Below are 19,586 nucleotides of genomic sequence, written 5' to 3'. Positions count from 1 at the left end.
TTTGATAAAGAATGACACAGATATTTTCATTATTGTGACTGGACTCTCACAGTAATTATGAACATGCTCATTTGATGTTGCCTTAGGCAAGGCAAGTTTATTTATATAGCACATTTCATACACAATGGTAATTCAAAGTGCTTTACATAAAAGAAAGTAAAATAATCATGAAAAATAAGAAAAAAAATAAAACAAGCAATTTTAAAACTTTTAAAATGATTAAACCGTTTACTTAAAATCAATTTAAAAACAGTTAGAAAATGATTTTATATAAAATAAAACAGTGAAAATATAGTGCAATCAGTTCAGAGCACAGCTAAACAGATGGGTTTTGAATCTAGATTTAAAAGTGACTAGTGTTTTAGCATCTGATCTCTTCTGGAAGCTGATTCCAACTGCGGGCAGCATAGTGACTTAAACATTTATAAAAATGTAATACTTGCTCAAAAATGGCAGTCACATTTATTTTTGATGTTTAATAAGATTTCTTCTCCCCCAAAGTCCAAACTGATGACTGTTTGACTGATGATGACAATAAAAGTCTCATCTATCTCTGATTATGTCTTTTGAACTTATTTTTAAAATATACATTTTTTTAAATTCATATAAAAGGAAAAAGGGGCATATTTGTTTTTTTTTTAGCAATCGTGCAAACATTCTATCTACTGGTCCTTTTCTTAACCGCAGTCTCAGATTGGAGTTTAAAGTATAGTTTTATGTAGACATACCATGATTCAGTTTTGTCAATGTTAGAAAAGTGAACGGTTTAATTGTGTGATTTCTGATAAACATACAGACAAATAAAATAAAAAACTAGCAGTGCTTACATAATCATAGGAAGTAACACGTACATAAAACAAAGTAAACAAAAATCAACAAAAATATAATAAAATTACTAAAGTAAATAGTAAGATGTACTTAATATTTTGATAATACAAGGTTCCTGTCTATAAAATAATATATAAAATAACCAACATTTTATGTATTACTTTATAGACAGGAACCCTGTATTATCAAAATATTAAGCACGACTTCTACAACCCACATTCTGGAAATGTCAGGAGTTTATATATATATATATATATATATATATATATATATATATATATAAAAACATGAAAACTAAAATAATTTCAAATCACATGATCAAATATTTTATTCACAACTGAACAAAGAGAACATGAATGAAAACTAAAAGAATAAATGGAAACTAAAAGAATTTAAAACCTGTACTGTACTGGAATTAGTCTAATTGACCTGATTAGTTAATTTTATAATTTTTTTTATTATTATCATTAATGCCAAGATACCAAAGATAAAAGTACAGAGAATGTCAATATTGCATACAAAGAGGTGACATTACATGCAAAGCACCATTTACAGACGTATGTAAACATTAAAATAAATAATTCTAAATGAAAGCTTTAAACAAAATAAAACAGCCTTAAAAAGATTAAACAGTTTTAACAGCCTTAAGATTTTTGGAAGATTAAAAAAAAATATATAATTGTATTTCATAAATGCATTTGATAAATGCAAGTTAGTAATGTTCATTGACCTTTTTATATAAGAATCCTGAAAAATAAAATTTCCACCAAAAATATTAACGACCATAGGTGTTATTTACACTGGGGACAAGTCCCCACCACTTTTCGAAAGCATTTGGTTAAAATGTTCTAAAAAATCTAATGTTAAAGGTTTATTGCACAAAATAAAACATGCAATTCAGTTTAGATACAGAAAGAAACAATGTACATTGTCCAAAAAAAGTAACTTAAACAAAATAAACTATTACTGATTCTAAAACATGCATGCGCCGATCAGTCACCTGAACAAATTCTTGACACAGTTTCTTCTTGTCCAAGTTATACATTCTCTCTCTGTGAACATGACAAACAGGCACACTGCTGAGTCGGGTTTGTGACATTGAAGAGCGCAGCCAGGTCTTCAGGCGTCTCAAGGCACTGAAGCTTCTCTCTGCTTCAGCAGAGGAGACAGGAACAACAAACGCAGAAGTGCCTCAACTTGACTGAAGAGACCACGGACCTCTGGAACCATGTAGTTCATGATTTCTGTCACTTCTGAGCAGGTTTTGTAGGTGTAATTGGCAGTGAACATGGCCAGCTGCACCTTTAGGGACTGGAACTGCAGCTCTGGATACAGGTCAACCACGTCATCAACTTGACCTGAGAGTAGGACTTTCTCCAGCTTGACCAGGTGCTGTAGCCCTTCCTGTTTAGACCGCTTTTTTCAGCTGTGTTGTTACGATGTCAAGGACTTGGAAGAACTGTACACGGTAGAACTCCTGATCTGTGGATGGAACGTAGGGCTCAGCTGGGCCAGCATGTCTCCTCTGTGGCTTTCGTAAATGTGGCATCTTTATTGGTTTGATGTCCAAAGTAGGGGTGCTTCGATCACGATCAGCTGATCGTTAATGCGCATCTCGTCAGTAAAGCCGGTTCTCTGATCAGCGGTAAATCCCATCAGATGCGTGATTTCACATAGAGCAGCTGCTACTACACAGAGCCGTTGTTAATAGAGAAGATGCGCAAATAAACACTGAAAATGAACGTGGATTTGCAAAGCGAGTGTGGCTCACAACCCTCCAAAGCCCGTTTCCAGTTCATAAAGCCTGTCAAAACAAATGTTGGCTCTGTATTTTTGGCTAGTGAAGATGTTTGTTTTGAAAAGGCCTTGGTGCAATAAAAGCACAAAACTCCTTTCAGTCTAGGACAGTAGTGTAACCAAGGAAAATCAATGAAACAGCTCTTCTGAAATTGAAGCATCTTGTAGGCCAACTTCTGCACCTCAATAAACTTGGGATGAGGGTGATGTGGCTCAGTCAAAGGGTAAATTTGCTCTGCCTCAGATTCTACTTGTTCCTCATCTACAGCACCTCTAAACTCTCTGGCTCTTTCTCCTGCTCTCCATCAGCACTTACAGTGGAAACCGTCTGCTGCTGCAGCTGGTGTGAGATTTTGACATATTAACCCACAACCAAATAAGACACCATGAACTAAGCAACAGTCTACAATGTCTGCAACATCTTTTTTTTTTTTTTAAAGTAAAGTAAAATAACGTAGTTTCTAATTTCTCTTCCCTTCTTCCTCTTGGACATTGTGCAGTTTGGGTTGCTGTAAATTAGGCTACTGCAGTTGATCACACGGGTGTGATTGGAACGGTCAGTGCATGACGTGATCAACTGTGTGATTCAAATGTGCTTTCGCGCTGAGCCAGAGACAGGCGCGCTCAGAGCTGTCATATATCACAACTTTTCAGTGTTTTCAACCACATAACGTTTATTAGATTTTCAGACATATAAGTACAAAAAAAAACAATACATGTAGAGTTTGTAAAATACACACTGATGTCAAAGGAAGAGGCAATAATAATCCTTTCCATTATAATTAGACACGTTTTATTCATATCAGATACACATTGTGTAAGTAACTTTAAAGTTTACTCTATTCTTCTCCCAGTTCACCAGCCACTTACTTTTATGTATTTCGGGAGAAGTGGATGTATTCACGTGTTGTAAATCCAACAGATTCGATTCTCTGAACTGCGTCTGCGGCACAAACTAACACGGCGGCGCCCATCACGCATACAGCTCAACTAACGCGATCGTTATAAAGGTGTTTAAACAACAAAACCCTTCCACTTGCATGTATTTGACAATCAGAATATCAGCTATTTCATGCCATATCTAATGAAAATTTTGAATAAAAATGGAAAAATGACATAAAGGCAGATCATCATTCATTCAGCTCTGTTGTTGCTGCGGTGTGTCACGTGACAAGCAATGACGCGTCACCATGGAAACCATAAAGTGACACATCCTAAATAATGGTTGCCTTGAAAAACTCACGCTGGGGGGTCAGCCAGAATATTTTAAACTTACATGTGAAAGGGTTAAATGTTTAGCTAACTAAGTTACTTCATTTTTCTACAATTGATTATCCTGTGCAGTGTTGCCATATTGGTCAGGTTTCTTTTTTTTTTTGTCCCCACCACTTTTCAACACAAACTGACGCCCCTGTTAAAGGGTTAGTTCACCCAATAATCAAAATTACCCTCATGTCGTTCCAAACCAGTAAGACCTCCATTTTTCTTCGGAACACATTTTAGATTTAGTCCGAGAGCTCTCAGTCCCTCCATTGAAGCTGTGTGTACGGTATACTGTCCATGTCCAGAAAGGTAAGAAAAACATCATCAAAGTAGTCCATGTGACATCAGAGGGTCAGTTAGAATATTTTGAAGCATCGAAAATACATTTTGGTCCAAAAATAGCAAAAACTATGACTTTATTCAGCATTGTTTTCTCTTCTGTGTCTGTGGGGAAAGATATTTCAAAACTCTGCAGTTTGTGATATCCGGATCGCGAACGAATCATTCGATGTAACCAGTTCACGAAATCAAACTGAATCATTTAAAACAGTTCGCGTCTCCAATAAGCATTACTTAATGATGCATAATGACTTAAGCTGTTAACTTTTGTAATGTGGCTGACACTCCCTCTGAGTTAAAACAAACCAATATCTCAGAGTAATTCATTTACTCAAACAGTACACCGACTGAACTGCTGTGAAGAGAGAACTGAAGATGAACACAGAGCCGAGTCAGATAACGAACAAAAGACTGACTTGTTCTCGGGTCAAGAACCGTTTGATACTGATGATACTGTGCATGTGTGATTCAGCGTGAAGCAGAATGACACACAGAGCATCTGAACCGAACTGATTCTTTTGGTGATTGATTCTGAACTGATTCTGTGCTAGTTTTATGAACGCGGGTAAACCAAAGGCTTGAATGAAGGGCAATCATCACCAATGACGCCATTACGTCGAGCACAAAAGAACAGGTGAACCGTTTTCTTCAACTGGTTTATTGAATCGAACTGTCCAAAAGAACTACTGGTGATCCGAAAACCAATGAGTAAAATTATTTTTTTGAGTCAAAAAAAAAAAGGAAAGCTGACGATGCCTGTTTGTTATTTGAAGGTTTTATAAAGCAAAGAAAAATACCTTTATTTTGGTCTGGCTGTGTGACATTGGTGTGATTATTTGGTCACAAGGCTGTGCCGTGCTCGTGATTCGGCTGAAGAAAGGTGAGCGCTTTTATTCCAATGTTTAAAGTGTTTATAGAACTCGATTACGTTCTGTAGAAAGCGGGCCAGGACTACTTTATCCTTGCTACGTTTCTGAGCCTTGATCGTGGTAACATTCTAGTTTCTTGTTGTCTTTGAGGGTCAGAGAGCCTTCTGAATTGATAAAGTTATCTTAACTTGTGTTCTGAAGATGAATGGGTTTTAAACAACATGAGGGGATAGTAATAATAAAAAAAAATCATTTTCGTGTGTCTTAATCCCAGATAGCAAGCACACCCGGGCCAATTCCGTCTGAAATGTGGCAAGCAAAATAAAATTAAATAAAAACTAATAATGTAATTTACTGGAGTATTAGATGTACTTTTTATAGTAACAAATTATATATTTCCACTGAAAAGGATGGTACTTACCTATATGATGATATAGACTACTCCAAAATTTGAGATTTTCACATTGGAAAAATAAATGGATCCGTGTTTCATCATTATTCCGACAAAATGAGCATGAACAATTAATAATTTCGATAAGAGATGCCCAATAAAATTTGCCTTTTGGAACATTATACATTTTATTTTGAAAAATTTGTCTAATATGCTTATTATTACATTTTTTGTTAAATACATTTATTCCATCTAAGATCAAATCAGGTTCTTTTGTGTCACTCTTACTAAAAGTTAAATGTCATTTAACAAATTGTTCTAGACCGGAAGGAACCAGTTTAAGCAATGCATTATACAGACATAAACTCTCCATAAGATAAAAAATTACCTGATTTATCAAAAACTTTAAGAATTCCAATTATATTTCTGTTAAACCACGTAGGAAGAAAAATAGATTTATTCCTAATCATTATATCAGAGTTGTTCCATAGAAAGGTTTTATGTGGTAAAAAATTGTGGTTCTAGCATAACTTCCAAGCAAGAAGAGCTTGTTGATGAAATTTGGACGGCGCTACTGGCAATCTATTGGGTTAAGTAGTTACATTTTAATTAAAAGGGAAGGCCACCAATTTTTGTAAAAATATGATTTGGGATAAATCCATACAGATCAGGGATTTGTTAAACATCTTTTAATCCATTTTATCCTAAAATCAAACACTTCAAGTCCACCTTTTTTCCGACTATTTGAAAGGACTGTTTTTTTTTACATATATGAACAATATTATTATTATTTCTTTTATAGTGTATTGACAATAGTGTATTGACTCAGTGTGGTATGGGAACAGCTCCAGTCAAGACTGCAAAGCCCTGCAGAGAGTTGTGCGCTTAGCTGAGCGCATCTCCGGGTCTGCTCTCCCCTCTCTGCAGGACATCTACCTCAAACTCTGCAAAAGCAGAGCTGTTAAAATCATCAAGGACTCCACCCACTCTAGTAACCATCTTTTAACTTTGCTGCCATCAAAACAAGCCTCTTTACATCTTAATGTCTCCACTTAATATTCACTTGATCAGTAATATATTCATCATTCTCTACCTCACATTGACATAATGACAGCGTCAACCTGTTTGCACATTTACCTCTTGTACGTTCCAGTGTTTTCCACATATGCACATGCCTTTTTGTAACAACTGGGACACAGGAGACGAGCGATCCAGGAGCAGTGTGAGATTTTATTGGGTAATCCAAAATCAGAGTCAAAACAAGCAGGGGTCATAAACAAACATCAGTCCAAAACAAACAAACAGGAAACAAAAAACTAGAACGCAAGGAAACTGGGTGACGGAAAGTAAGGACTCTATGAAACAAACAGAAACATAACGGTTTAAATAGACAGTTTAATGACTATGAAGTGAAGACACCTGAGTGCAATTAACAGGAGTGCAATTACTGTGATGTACAGTCTAATGTTCGTTATCTGGCTCAGCTCGGTGTTCAAGTGAGCAGCTTAAGTCATTTGTGGATTAATGCGTATTAGAGATGCGAACCGTTTAAAACGATTCAGTTCGATTTGATGAACTGAATGATTCGTTCGCGAACCGGATATCACAAACTGCTTTGTTTTGAACTCTCTCTCACAACAGACACGGAAGAGAAGACAATGCTGAATAAAGTCGTCGTTTTTGCCATTTTTGGACCAAAATGTATTTTCGATGCTTCAAAATATTCTAACGGACCCTCTGATGTCACATGGACTACTTTGATGATGTTTTTCTTACCTTTCTGGACATGGACAGTGTACCGTACACACAGTTTCAATGGAGGGACTGAGAGCTCTCTGACTAAATCTAAAATATCTTAAACTGTGTTCTGAAGATAAAAGGAGGTCTTACATGTTTGGAACAGCATAAGGGTGAGTTATTAATAACATATTTTTCATTTTTGGGTGAACTAACCCTTTAAAGCCACAGCTTCACAGTTAATAGAGAAATGCAACAAAACTAAGGTAATTCTTACGTGCACAGCCTTTCTCCTCTCTCTCTCATGTAAATAAACACTTGATGAATTACAGTGTTCTGAGAATAGAATATTGAAGTGGAGATCGCTAAACTGTAAGCTAACAGGTGTTTTCAGAAAGCATGCGTGTTTATAGTGGAAAGAGGGTGCGTGCACAGGATTGCCAGGTTGAAAAAGATAAGTAACACGGTTAACAGATATTTCCGTATTGCACAATGTTTTGGGGATAACATCTCTTTATATCAGGCAACCATGGTTTTGTTCTTTTGCAGCCAGATGAAACCTTGTTGTAGCCTATATATTAAGTTCTATTCATTATTTTTTAGAAACCTTGCACTTTTCCACTCAATTTTAAACTGTGTTCTTGTGTTCAAATTACCCAGCGGGTACCTTGATGTCAATTTGACGTTAAATATTGGACAAGATTTGATCAAGATGCTGCAAAACATAATTTCAAAGTCAGATTAAACATCAAGTCCTTCCAGTGGTTAATTGGTGAAAATATTAGGTTAATCCCATACTAAATTTTTTTTATGTAATGTATGTATATGGGCCAACATATTTGACTTTGAGTTGACATCAAATCAACGTTGTGTTATAGGCGTTCAGTTGATGTCATATTGACATCACATTGATATCAATGTAAATAGCAGTTTTCTTTCTTTACTGGGGCCTCAAAACGCATCCATTTGGCATATGTTTTGAATCATATGTTGTTTGATTTCTGCATAAAATATTGTTGTTCAGCTTTTCAGCGTCTTGTGTTTGGATGCTTTAATGTTTAAATCGACAAGCGGTAAGGCTTAAAAACATGTGAAAAAGATAAGCTTTCGTGACGACGCGCAGCAGTGGCCCGTCAACTGTCCTGAGCATCTTTTTAGGCTGGCCTCAGCCAGTCGGTTATATAAAATATCAAGGTGAAAGTCATCATAGCTTGTTTAGTATAGAGCCAGGTCCCAACCCAACTTTGAGAATAGATGAATGGCGATATTTTTTCTATCGCCCGATAACGGCCCACCACTAGTTATAATTTACAAAAAACATTCTGATTTGCTTAATTACAAATAATAAAAAAATATGCAGCATTTAGTATGTGTATTATCCTTATTTTTTTTGGAGCTAATTTCAACTGCCAGTGTGAAGGCGGCGTAACACCAGTTATTTTCTGCAAACTATTTACAATTATATTCCATTGAAGCGTTTAATGCAAGATAGACATTGATAGTTCACAAATCTATTGCAATAAAATACAAAGTGATAAATCCATGGTGCAACATTCTTCTGTTCATGTTCAGTTGTTTCATTGTATAGGTACTGATAAGGTTATTAGTTATTAGTGAATAAAATAACTTTTTTCCAAAAATGTCACTTCAGTCAATTCAGTGATTTTTAACAAATTATATTTTCTTTTCCGTCAAATCCACTTGTGCGATTTTTTTTTGTGCAAAAACCTCTAAATCCAACTCTTTGGGACAAGACATAGTAAATATGTGAAAAAAAAAAAATGTAACTAGAAACTCTGAAAAAAAGATTAGAGCACAATCATTTCAAAACTAAACAGTAGACAAACCTCTTTACAGAGGGGTTGAATGAGATCTGCACACACACATACACACATACAAACACACACACAGTATAACCATATTGGCAAATAATAGCAGTACATTTATTTTAACAATTCAAAAAACAAATGTTGCACAAACATTAAAAATACATAAATCTGTCTAAGAAAGTGCATTCAGTCAGTAGCATTATATATATCATCATTTCTGATATTTGGGATTTAGAAGTTAAACAATGTAAACATTGCAAACATTGTTGTAAACACAGCATATTAGATTCAATATAATCAAGTATGTACGTAAGAACAGTGCAAAACATTCGGATACTTTTTTGAAGTGTAAAATAACAGTCTAAATAAAACTAATATTTCCAATGCCCACTAATATCATAATGTGCTATGTTCAACTAGTACAAAAAAGCTTATCCGATTCAAATAGTTTATTGTATAATCAAGTACAACAGAGCAACATTCTTAAACATCAATATCTGTGCATTTTGTATAAGAAGCTTATAAGACTTAAGTAGTGTAAAGTAATAATTTAATGTATTACTCAAGTATAAAAAAACATTCAGTGCACAAAACAGGCATTCTAAATTAACTAAAAATGTAAAAGGCCTAAACAATTCCAATATAATGTTCCAATATAAACTGCATATCAGATGCCAGTAGAATAAAATAATTAATAAATGTAAAGTGACATTAAGACACTAAGCAAATAAAACACAGACAGTACTGTGCAAAAAGAGGACATCTCTCAGACACTTTTAGATGCGGTCATTCATTCAACTTTCTCCCAGGTGCACCACGGCGGTCATAGTGGCTTGCTCTACAATTAAAAGACTATGTGCTTTCGAACTATGTCCTTCTTTGCAGTTTGCTCTTCAATTTCCCTGGGACCACCACGATTTTCAGGATGTGCTCTGCCGTTCTCAAACCTGTACTTTGCAATACTTTGAACTCTGTCTTTCTTGACACCTAAAATTAAAATAAACACGAAACCAATCATGCAGGCATATTACCTATATTACACACAATTTATAAACATGAATTGACATTTATACAGTTTATAATTTTTTTGCAAATGTCTACTCATATTAAATGCTCTCCTCATTGTGCAATAATACTATTTGCAATATCACTTATATTTCTTTGATACCACCCATCTTAGTCCATCCCTATATCTTGCCCTCCTTGTGCAATGTGTCAATTGTCGTCTTTTGGACAACTGTCAAGTCAGCAGTCTTCTCCATGATTGTGTAGCCTACAGAACTAGACTGAGAGACCATTTAAAGGCTTTGCAGGTGTTCTGAGTTAATTAACTGATTAGAGTGTGGCACCAGCTGTATTCAATATTGAACCTTTTCACAATATTCTAATTTTCTGAGAAACTGAATTTGGGATTATCCATAGTTGTCAGTTATAAACATCAAAATTAAAAGAAATAGACATTTGAAATATATCAGTCCGTGTGTAATGAATGAACATACAAGTTTCACTTTTTGAATGGAATTAGAGAAATAATTAAACTTTTTGATGATATTCTAATTATATGACCAGCTCTTCCAATAATGATATAACCTGGTGTGATGACGGGTGCTAGGGTGACCTCATCACTACTACGATAGCAGGAGCATGTAAAGTCTGTACAAACAACTGTTTCATGTATCTTTACATTTGCTATTAATGTTTGAGTAATTCTTGTGACTGTTGTAGTTTATCAGGTTTAAAATATAATTGTTTGATCTGGTTCATTATGCTTTAACATTTATTTACAGTTAGATATGTGATTGGTGTTGATCGCAGATAGGTGCACATATCAGTGGTCAGCGCATTGTGTTATGTTTACCATAGTTCCCCTATGATAAATTTTTTCCCATTTAACCACAGAGACAAGTTGTAGTTATGTGTTATTTATTTCAAGTCGGTATTTATCTTCACATTACAAACAGCCTCCTTACATGCGGTGTACTCACCATATCCTGGTTTAGTGACACCTAGTGATGTGTCGTTCGTGAACGAATAGTTCTTTTTGAACGAATCTTTTAGGTGAACGAATCGTTCTCGTTCACGAAATCCACTGACTCATATTTCTCGTTCAGTGAAGTTCCTCCCTCCACTGCAGCCCGGCGCTATAAGCAGCGCATGCGCAGCTCAGTGAACCGGGTAACAACCATTTCATCCTGTCAAAGAATTACTCAACCTCGAGCCAATGGCCTTCGTGTATGAGATGTGACAGAGCATGTGATTTGTTGAATGTAGTGAACGAATACGCCCTTCAATGAACGAGTTTCATATGAGTCTAAACTAGATCTAGAGATCTTATCGTTCGTGAACGAAATGACTGAACTGGTACCCATGTCGTTCGTGCACGAGTTGAATGATTTAGTACATCTCGTTCGTGAATGAAATAACTGATCTGATACACATGTCATTCATGAACGAGTTGAATGAACGGATACATGTCGTTCGTGAATGAAATGAACTGGTACATAGCTTATCTTGTTCGTGAACGAAATTAATGAGAGTAAACCGGGTTAGTCTGCCATTTAGCATGTCAATCTCGCAAAATGCAAAGCGCAGTCATAGGTACAGTACTGTCCACATACGCTTGTTTTGATATTTAGCAACTCCACATTTAATCCACGATTTATGAATGTGGATATATAATATACAAACTGGCTGACCAAACAATTAAAATGCTAAATAGGCAAGAAAACCTTGTGCTTTGTTCATCTGAACAACTTAATTAGACTTTATTAAAATGTGTGTATAATAGCATTCAATATATAAAGCCAGTATTGATAGGTATTGATGCCCGTGCAGTTGGTATGGTCTTCGATGTAATTAGCCGGTCTTAGGCTATATAAGCCAGTCTAAACTGAACCTTGGATAGAGAGGTGAGGGCATACTGCTTAAAGTGTCTATGTAGATTTTGTTGCCTGTATCAATTTGTTTTCTTTTGGCTGTTTATATACCAAAGTTGGCACTTTGTTAAGTGTCTATTTTTTATTTTTTTTTTGTATGATTTTGGTTATTTTTTAAATTTGTTAGTATTTTACACTTACTGTGAATATGTACAACCCTATTTCTCTTCTGGCATTTAATAAAAGTCCTCTTTGGAGAGACTTCGGTCTCTGCAGAGCAAAAGTGGGCGTTTATCACTATGTGGGTGTTTTGAAACTGCTGGGTGTTTCGGAATCATGCAATCTAAATGATCCCCCTTACCCAACCCCACCCCTAAACCTAACGTCACTATTACATCAACTAATCAGGTATCATGGTGTAAAAACACATTGATCTCGTAACTCCCATTACTTTCCTGCAGAGACCTATACTTGTCTTTGGATGACATCTGGGTTCTGAGCCTATCTACCACCTCCTCTTGATCACTCCGGGACGTTATGACACATGGATAGTGTAAAATATTGTGATATGAATTTTAGCTCATATTTACCACCCCTACGTTAGATGCATTTCGGTGTTGGGGTAGTTACTCAAAAAATGTAATTAGTTACTAGTTACTTCTGTAAATTGTAATGGAATTACTTTACTACTTACTGCATTTGAAAATTGACTTCACTACTTATTACTTTACTTTTTTAGGGCTCTATAAAATCCATTTAATTTTTTCTTCACCATATGTATTACTTTTTTAGCATGTGTAATTAAATGCATAAAACAACATTTATTAAATATTTCTTAAAACAGCCTTATGAAATGTTTTTTCCCCTCATAAATTCTGTTGTGTATTTACATTTTTCTGGATATCAAATGAAGGCATAAAACATTCATTTAGATTTTCTTTTAAAGATAAATTGCATTTCTTTTTCTTTCTTCTGAGAAATATATTTTCAATCTGAGTATGAACAATAAACACAAACTATGCAGCATTTAGTAAAAACAATTGCACAAATTGTCTTCAACAATACAGTGCAAAACAGTGCAAATGATTCACAAACTACACACAAAATGAGTGAGAAATGAGTGCAACAGAAAAAAAATAGTGCAACTATTTTTATGAACCGTATAATTAAATAATGATTTACTTAGTATACATAATATACATAATATAAATGATCGATCCGTTGGCTTTAATCTGTGTCAGGATCGATTTTACTGGGACATCACCTAGTCACCCAAGACATAAATTTCATTGCTTTATCGATATGTACCACTGTTTCATCCTTGTTTTTGGTTTATTTTATGTCAAAGTACTCTGTAGAGTGTTTTCTGTGCTTTTTCGAGGGTTTTCTCATGCAAATGTGTTATTGTGTGTTTGTATTCATGCACTCACGACAGACTTTACTTTCACTTTGTTTTCGTTCGTTTTCCAAAGCAATATGTTAAGTACCGTGTTTTCTGCACTATAAAGCGCACTTAAAAGCCTTTAATTTTCTCAAAAAATGTCAATGCGCCTTATATATGGATCAAGGCGTCTTTATCTGACTGTTTTGTTGTCTTTCCCTTTAGCACAGCTCCATCTAGTGGATGCATAACACAAACCCAGTCAAACGTTTGACTGCAGTATCTTCTATTCTATGCGCCTTATAATCCGTTGCGCCCTATATATGAAAACATTTCTAAAATAGGCCATTCACTGAAGGTGTGCCTTATAATACGGAAAATACGGTAGTAGTTCAAAAGACTACTTATTGGTTTAATACAATATTATTTTTACCAACGATGCCGGTAACAAGATGATTTTGTTGACGCACCTTTTTTTTATGACGATAACGCCATGATGACTAGCTAAAAATGGCTCTAATGTGACTAAAACATGACGAGATGTTTTCGAGTTTTTGTTGATGAGACGAGACGGAACGAAAATTATTATAAGTCTGACGTTCACAATGCATGTCACTTCTGCCTATTTTGGAGAAGCACCCGCCTGCAGCCTGCAGATCGAGGCAGGGCTGCACCTGGGGCGGGGTTGCACTTACTTTTAAATGCGCACTTGAGCAGCACAGCACACTGTGACTCCATGTTGCTTTGAGCACATCATTCTGCACCCGCGATGTGCATACGCGCTTTTTGCGCTGTGTTTTGAAGCGTTTCATATCATCATGGTTTTGCGCACTGAAAGATTATTAAAAACCTATATTTTTATACCTAGCCTACACAATACATTTAAAATGAGCATAATTTAATTGTATACTACTTGAGTGTAGTGTAGGCTATATAAATACATACACTTCTTAGCTCATGACATTCATATATAAATATAAAATTGTGATATTTGCTGCGGGGTGAGGGCTTCGATAACTCTCTCTTTTTTGACCATACATGTGTTTGCATCCCTGAATGTTTGTGTCACTTTTATTAGACAGGGTTGTATGATGTTTGTGTTTACAAATAATATGCATCTTGTTGTTGCACTGGCAGAGAAGTTGAAGCACAAGTTGTAGAGCATAAGTATGTGTTCCTCAATAGCTTATATTTGGGCACGTTGTTCATTGCACTTCAGCAATTTCTCAAATAAAGCCACAATTGCCAAAGTAAGAATGTTTTTATTCCTGGCTTTTTTGGAGTAAAACAGTGATTCCACTGTTACCACTTTATCTGTGTGTAATGTTGTAGTAGCTCAAAGTTTTTTGCTGTTTAAACTTTAAACCATTCCTTTATTACTGTGATTACTGGTGAAAATAGGCAATGTGCAGAAATTTTAGAAGAGCATCAATTCATGGAAAAAATATAACTTGAAACATGTGGATAAAAGTTTTCTGCCCAATGCGACCATGAAGTACAGCTTGGCAGCACTGCATCTCCATCAATGAGAAAGTCTAGTTTATTATGCAAAGCTTGTTACAACCTGTCAAACCTAAGTCCATTTCCAATACTTTTTAACCTAAATACTTTTTTGTTTTTTACTAAAATTGACTAAAACCTTTTTGCGTTTTAGTCTTTTTTTTGCGTTTAAGTTTATAAGTGACTAAAATGTGACTAAAACTAAAAAGCATTTTCGTCCAAAAGACTAAGACTAAAACTAAAAGGGCTGCCAAAAACAACACTGGTTTAATATGGGACAGTTTGAACCAATCTGGGAACGGGGTGGAACTAAGCGTCAACAATCATTTCTGTTTGGATCAGAGGAACGAAAGCATTGGTTTCTTCTGACGAATCAATGTTGTCAAAATGCGATGACATAATCACATCTCCAAAATTTGGAGAATCTCTGCTTTACATCACTTTTTAAAGCATTCAGATTGGATTAGCGGTTCAAACATTATTAAACATTAAAGAATAACAGTTATTTTTTTTAACCGCGGGCGGCTGTCTCAGTCTTTGAGGGTTAAGTGCTAAGATCAATTGTTTCAAATTGCCGATTTCAGGAAGCAAAATATGCGGGCGTAGCATGATTTCATAATCCCTGTATTTTCGTTGCAAAAAAGTCACATATATCTTAGCAGAAAGTTGAAAAATGTTGCGTTTACTTCACACAAGTAAATCGCCGTTATTTCCCAATGGGAACCTTATGAAGTGACGTAATTGCGCGACGTGAACATCATCTGCGAACCCCGCGGTGAAACCAGGGTGAAGCACGGAAATCATTCTCATAACAAAAATAAGCACAAAAGACCACACGAAGCAGTTACACGGTGTGTTACATGACAGTGGGGGCAAATTATTTTGAGGGATGAGGATGGCTAATGATAGGCCAGTGTTAGAGGCTATGAAGTTAGTTTTCATTTTCACAGTGGACTGTTGTAGTTTCATTCAGAAGTTGATGCACCTCTAGAGTTGTAAGACCGCACTTTTTTGTTACAGAATAGTACCAAAACCTTACAGTTGTAAGTATATTAGTAGTATGTAAAATAATTTACGTTGCAGTAAGATATTGCACTTTGAAATTCATGTAAAACAGCATTTTTTCCTGTAAAACAGAAAATATTTTATTTATTCATTTTTACAGAAGTTGTTGAATATTCCTTTTGTAAAGCTAGAGAACTTGTTTGACTCAATGTTTTTTAAGTTTGAGCCATGTGTTAATTAAGGTCTGAAATAAAACAGAATGAGAACTTAAATATTATGTGATTTAGTATGCTTGCTTTTCATACTAAGTCATAAGTAATTACTCTTTACAGTAAGGTAGTAGCCTAGTGAGAACAGGGTGTTTCATCGCATAAAATTGCAAAAATAACCCGCATATTCCATCGCACATTTAAAAAAAACCTGCCGCAAAATCAAGGATTTTTGCCCGCAACAATCACAACAAGTCAATCAACATTTTCGGGGGCCAGAGCAGAGTGTTTTTTTTCACTATATGTCCAGCTGTTGAGAAGACACGCTCCGTCTCCACTGATGTCCCAGGGACACTCAGGTACAGCTGCGCAAGGTGGAGGTATTACCGGTCGCTTTCAGCTTGCAATGGTCCTTTTCATAACTCAGAATCTCCTGTAACTAGATGCACGAATGAGGCGAATTCGTGTCTACCGCGCCGTGAGACCTCCAGACGCACTTAAACTTGTCTACATTGACTTAAACCTGCAGTAGGGAACTTTTGTAAAAATATATTTTTTACATATTTGTTAAACCTGTCATTATGTCCTGACAGTAGAATATGAGACAGATAATCTGTGAAAAAAATCAAGCTCCTCTTGCTCCTCCCAGTGTCCTATTGCCATTTGCAGAAAGTCATCTGCTCCCGGTAAGAAACAACCAATCAGAGCTGCGGTCCGTAACTTTGTTTGTGTTCAAAATGTAGAAAAATGAACATAATAAGCGAGTACACCATGAATCCATTTTCCAAACCGTGTTTTTAGCTTGTCCTGAATCACTAGGGTACACCTATAATAAGTGTTTATATTCTGACTATTTTAGATTGCTTCAGGGGTACCGCAGCGGAGTAACCCAGTACCTTTGTGATTCTTCATAGACATAAACAGAGAGAAGTAGCTCCGGCTACGATGTTCTTCCGTAAGACACAAGCAGTTCTGTTTATTAACCGCTAGAGCGTCAAAAGTTAGCGACTGCAGCTTTAACATTGAAATAATTCGCGCCAGACGCTCTATTCGCGTTTGGTGTGAACGCAGCATAAGAGGTCGCTTTCGACGTCTTTGGGTCTTATAGGAGCGTAAAATTGCTGGTATTTTCTGTCTAGCTTTCGCAACGCATACTGCACTTTCGGAATTCTTTATTTTCTTTTTCTGCTTGTGAGTTTTGTTACATATATATTTTGTAATTGTTTAATTCTTTTAAAATTAATAGTGTACATATTTGGTTAAAATAAATTCCCTATTTTCATTTTCAAAACTTTTTTTGGATGGTCAGATCGATTGTGCAATCGATTTTTTTAACTAAAAGTGACAGCCCTAATAGCAATTAACTTGTTGACTGTTTGCAGGCAAACGTGCCTATGAAATGTTGGAGTGTGATCCTGACTGGGCCCCTTCTCTGTACCTCAGCCATACTGAGGTCAAAGCTACAGACACAGACCGGTTCAAGCGGTTTAGGAGAAGAGCGATGAGGTCACAACAACAACACCCATCGCTAGACACCGACAACACTGGTCCTGAGGCTGAGCTGGATAATGCAGCACCCTTAAACCCAGGTAAATAGTAAAAAAAATACAATATACACTACCGTTCAAAAGTTTGGGGTCTTTTTGAGATTTTTTATGTTTTGAAAGAAGTATCTTCTGCTCACCAAGGCTGCATTTATTTGATTTAAAAATACAAACCAAAGCCGTAATATTGTGAAATATTATTCCAATTTTAAACAGCTCTTTCCTGTCAATATTCAGTTATTTATTCATGTGATCAAAGCTGAATTTCCAGCATCATTACTCCAGTCTTCAGTGTCACATGATCTTTCAGAAATCTAATATGATGCTTTGATGCTCAAGAAACATCTATGATTATTATCAATGTTGAAAATGGTTATTTACATTTTTATTTCATGATGCTATGATGCACAGAAAGTTCACAAGAAAAGCATTCATCTGAAAACTAAATCTTTTGTAACATTAAACACTACCGTCAAAAGTTTGGGGTAGGTAAGAACTGTAATTTTATTTTTGAGGGATAGAAATGAAATTAATCAATACTTTTATTCATCAAGGATGTTAATCTGATTAAACGTTACAGTACAGACATTTAAAATGTTAGAAAATATTCTATTTTAAATATATGCTGTTTTTTTAACTTTCTAGTCATCGAAGAATTTTGAAAAACTGTTTTCAACATTGATAATGAATGTTTCTTGAGCATCATATCAGAATGATTTCTGGATCATGTGACACTGAAGACCGGAGTATGCTGAGAATTCAGCTTTGATCACAGGAATAAATTAGTTTAAAATACATTAAAATAGAAAACAGTAATTTTAAATTGTGATAATATTTCACAATATTACTGTTTTTATTATTATTTTTTATCAAATAAATGCAGCTTTGGTGAGCAGAAGATGCTTCTTTTTAAAAACATTTAAAAACATCTTACTGACCCCAAACTTTTGAACGGTAGTGTATGTTGCCCCGTGTATAGCTAATCTGATTCCTCAGGAATAGAGGTTGTGATATGACAGGATTTCTTTATATTGTTACTGTCAGACACTACACCTGCACCTGAGACGGAAGATCCTGTGAATCCACCTCCATCGCCGGACACTGTCCACACCACTCATGAGACTGAGCTGAATGAAGCAGCACATTTGTTCCCAGGAAAATATTGGTAACAGATGCAAGTAGACTCAATATATTTTATGTCCAATGGTATTTCTTTATCTAGACAAAGGATTGAATCTAAGTGTAAGTACCTTTCACACAGAATGGTAGCTTTTCTGACACAAAGGCCAGTCGTTCTAGAAGGTCATTAGTCATTTGGCATATGGCTAATGTAACAGTCTTGAAATACATTTACAAATGTACAGTGTATTCTTCTTATTGTTATTACAGTTAGACTACTCTGTACTTGTGGCAGAGATGGAAGGACAAGAGACTCAGCCCCAGACAATGAAGGGAGAGAGGAAGATATGGAAACTGAAACATCAGGGGATGATGGTGCTCCAATGGGGAATGAACAGCAGAACTGCACCATGTGTGGCTCAGACTCAAAGAAATAGTGCCAGTGATAAGCAGATCACAGAGAACTGTGGCTTTCTTCAGAAGCTCTCGCCTGGAGACCTAGTGTTAGCGGATTTGATATTAAAGAAAGTGCTACACTGAAAATACCTGCCTTCACCAGGGGCCACAGCAAACTTAATGCAAAAGATGTGGAAGAGTCCAGGACGTTAGCTCATGTCAGGATCCACGTGGAGCGAGTGATAGGGTGTATGCGCTCTAAAATTAACATATTAAATGACACAATGCGTCTGAGATTTGTGGTGCCCTGTGAGGGGGGGGGTAAGACTTTGCTGGATAAAATTGTGGTTGTGTGCTGTGCTTTGACCAATATGTGTCCAAGTATTGTTGTGAAGCCATCGTGTTAGAATTATACACCATGCTCACATCTAATATGTAAACTTTTTTTTGTTTTCCAAAAGATTTTGTAATGTCTTTTCCCACATGTAATGATTTTTAGCCAT

At 35.7% G+C, this 19,586-nt stretch overlaps 1 long non-coding RNA gene across 1 annotated transcript; it reads left to right on the top strand.

The window, feature by feature from the left end:
* Positions 1-17,452: 17,452 nt before the first annotated feature.
* LOC113067579 (uncharacterized) lies at positions 17,453-19,586 on the top strand. The gene is made up of 3 exons (XR_003279409.1): positions 17,453-17,613; positions 18,613-18,733; positions 18,958-19,586. It is a non-coding gene; the product is annotated as an uncharacterized LOC113067579 (long non-coding RNA).

The sequence above is a fragment of the Carassius auratus genome, chromosome 4 (genome assembly GCF_003368295.1).
Source record: "Carassius auratus strain Wakin chromosome 4, ASM336829v1, whole genome shotgun sequence".
Taxonomy (NCBI): Eukaryota; Metazoa; Chordata; class Actinopteri; order Cypriniformes; family Cyprinidae; genus Carassius; species Carassius auratus.
Note: the sequence above shows the minus strand (reverse complement) of the source record. Positions and strands in the feature narration are given on the sequence as shown.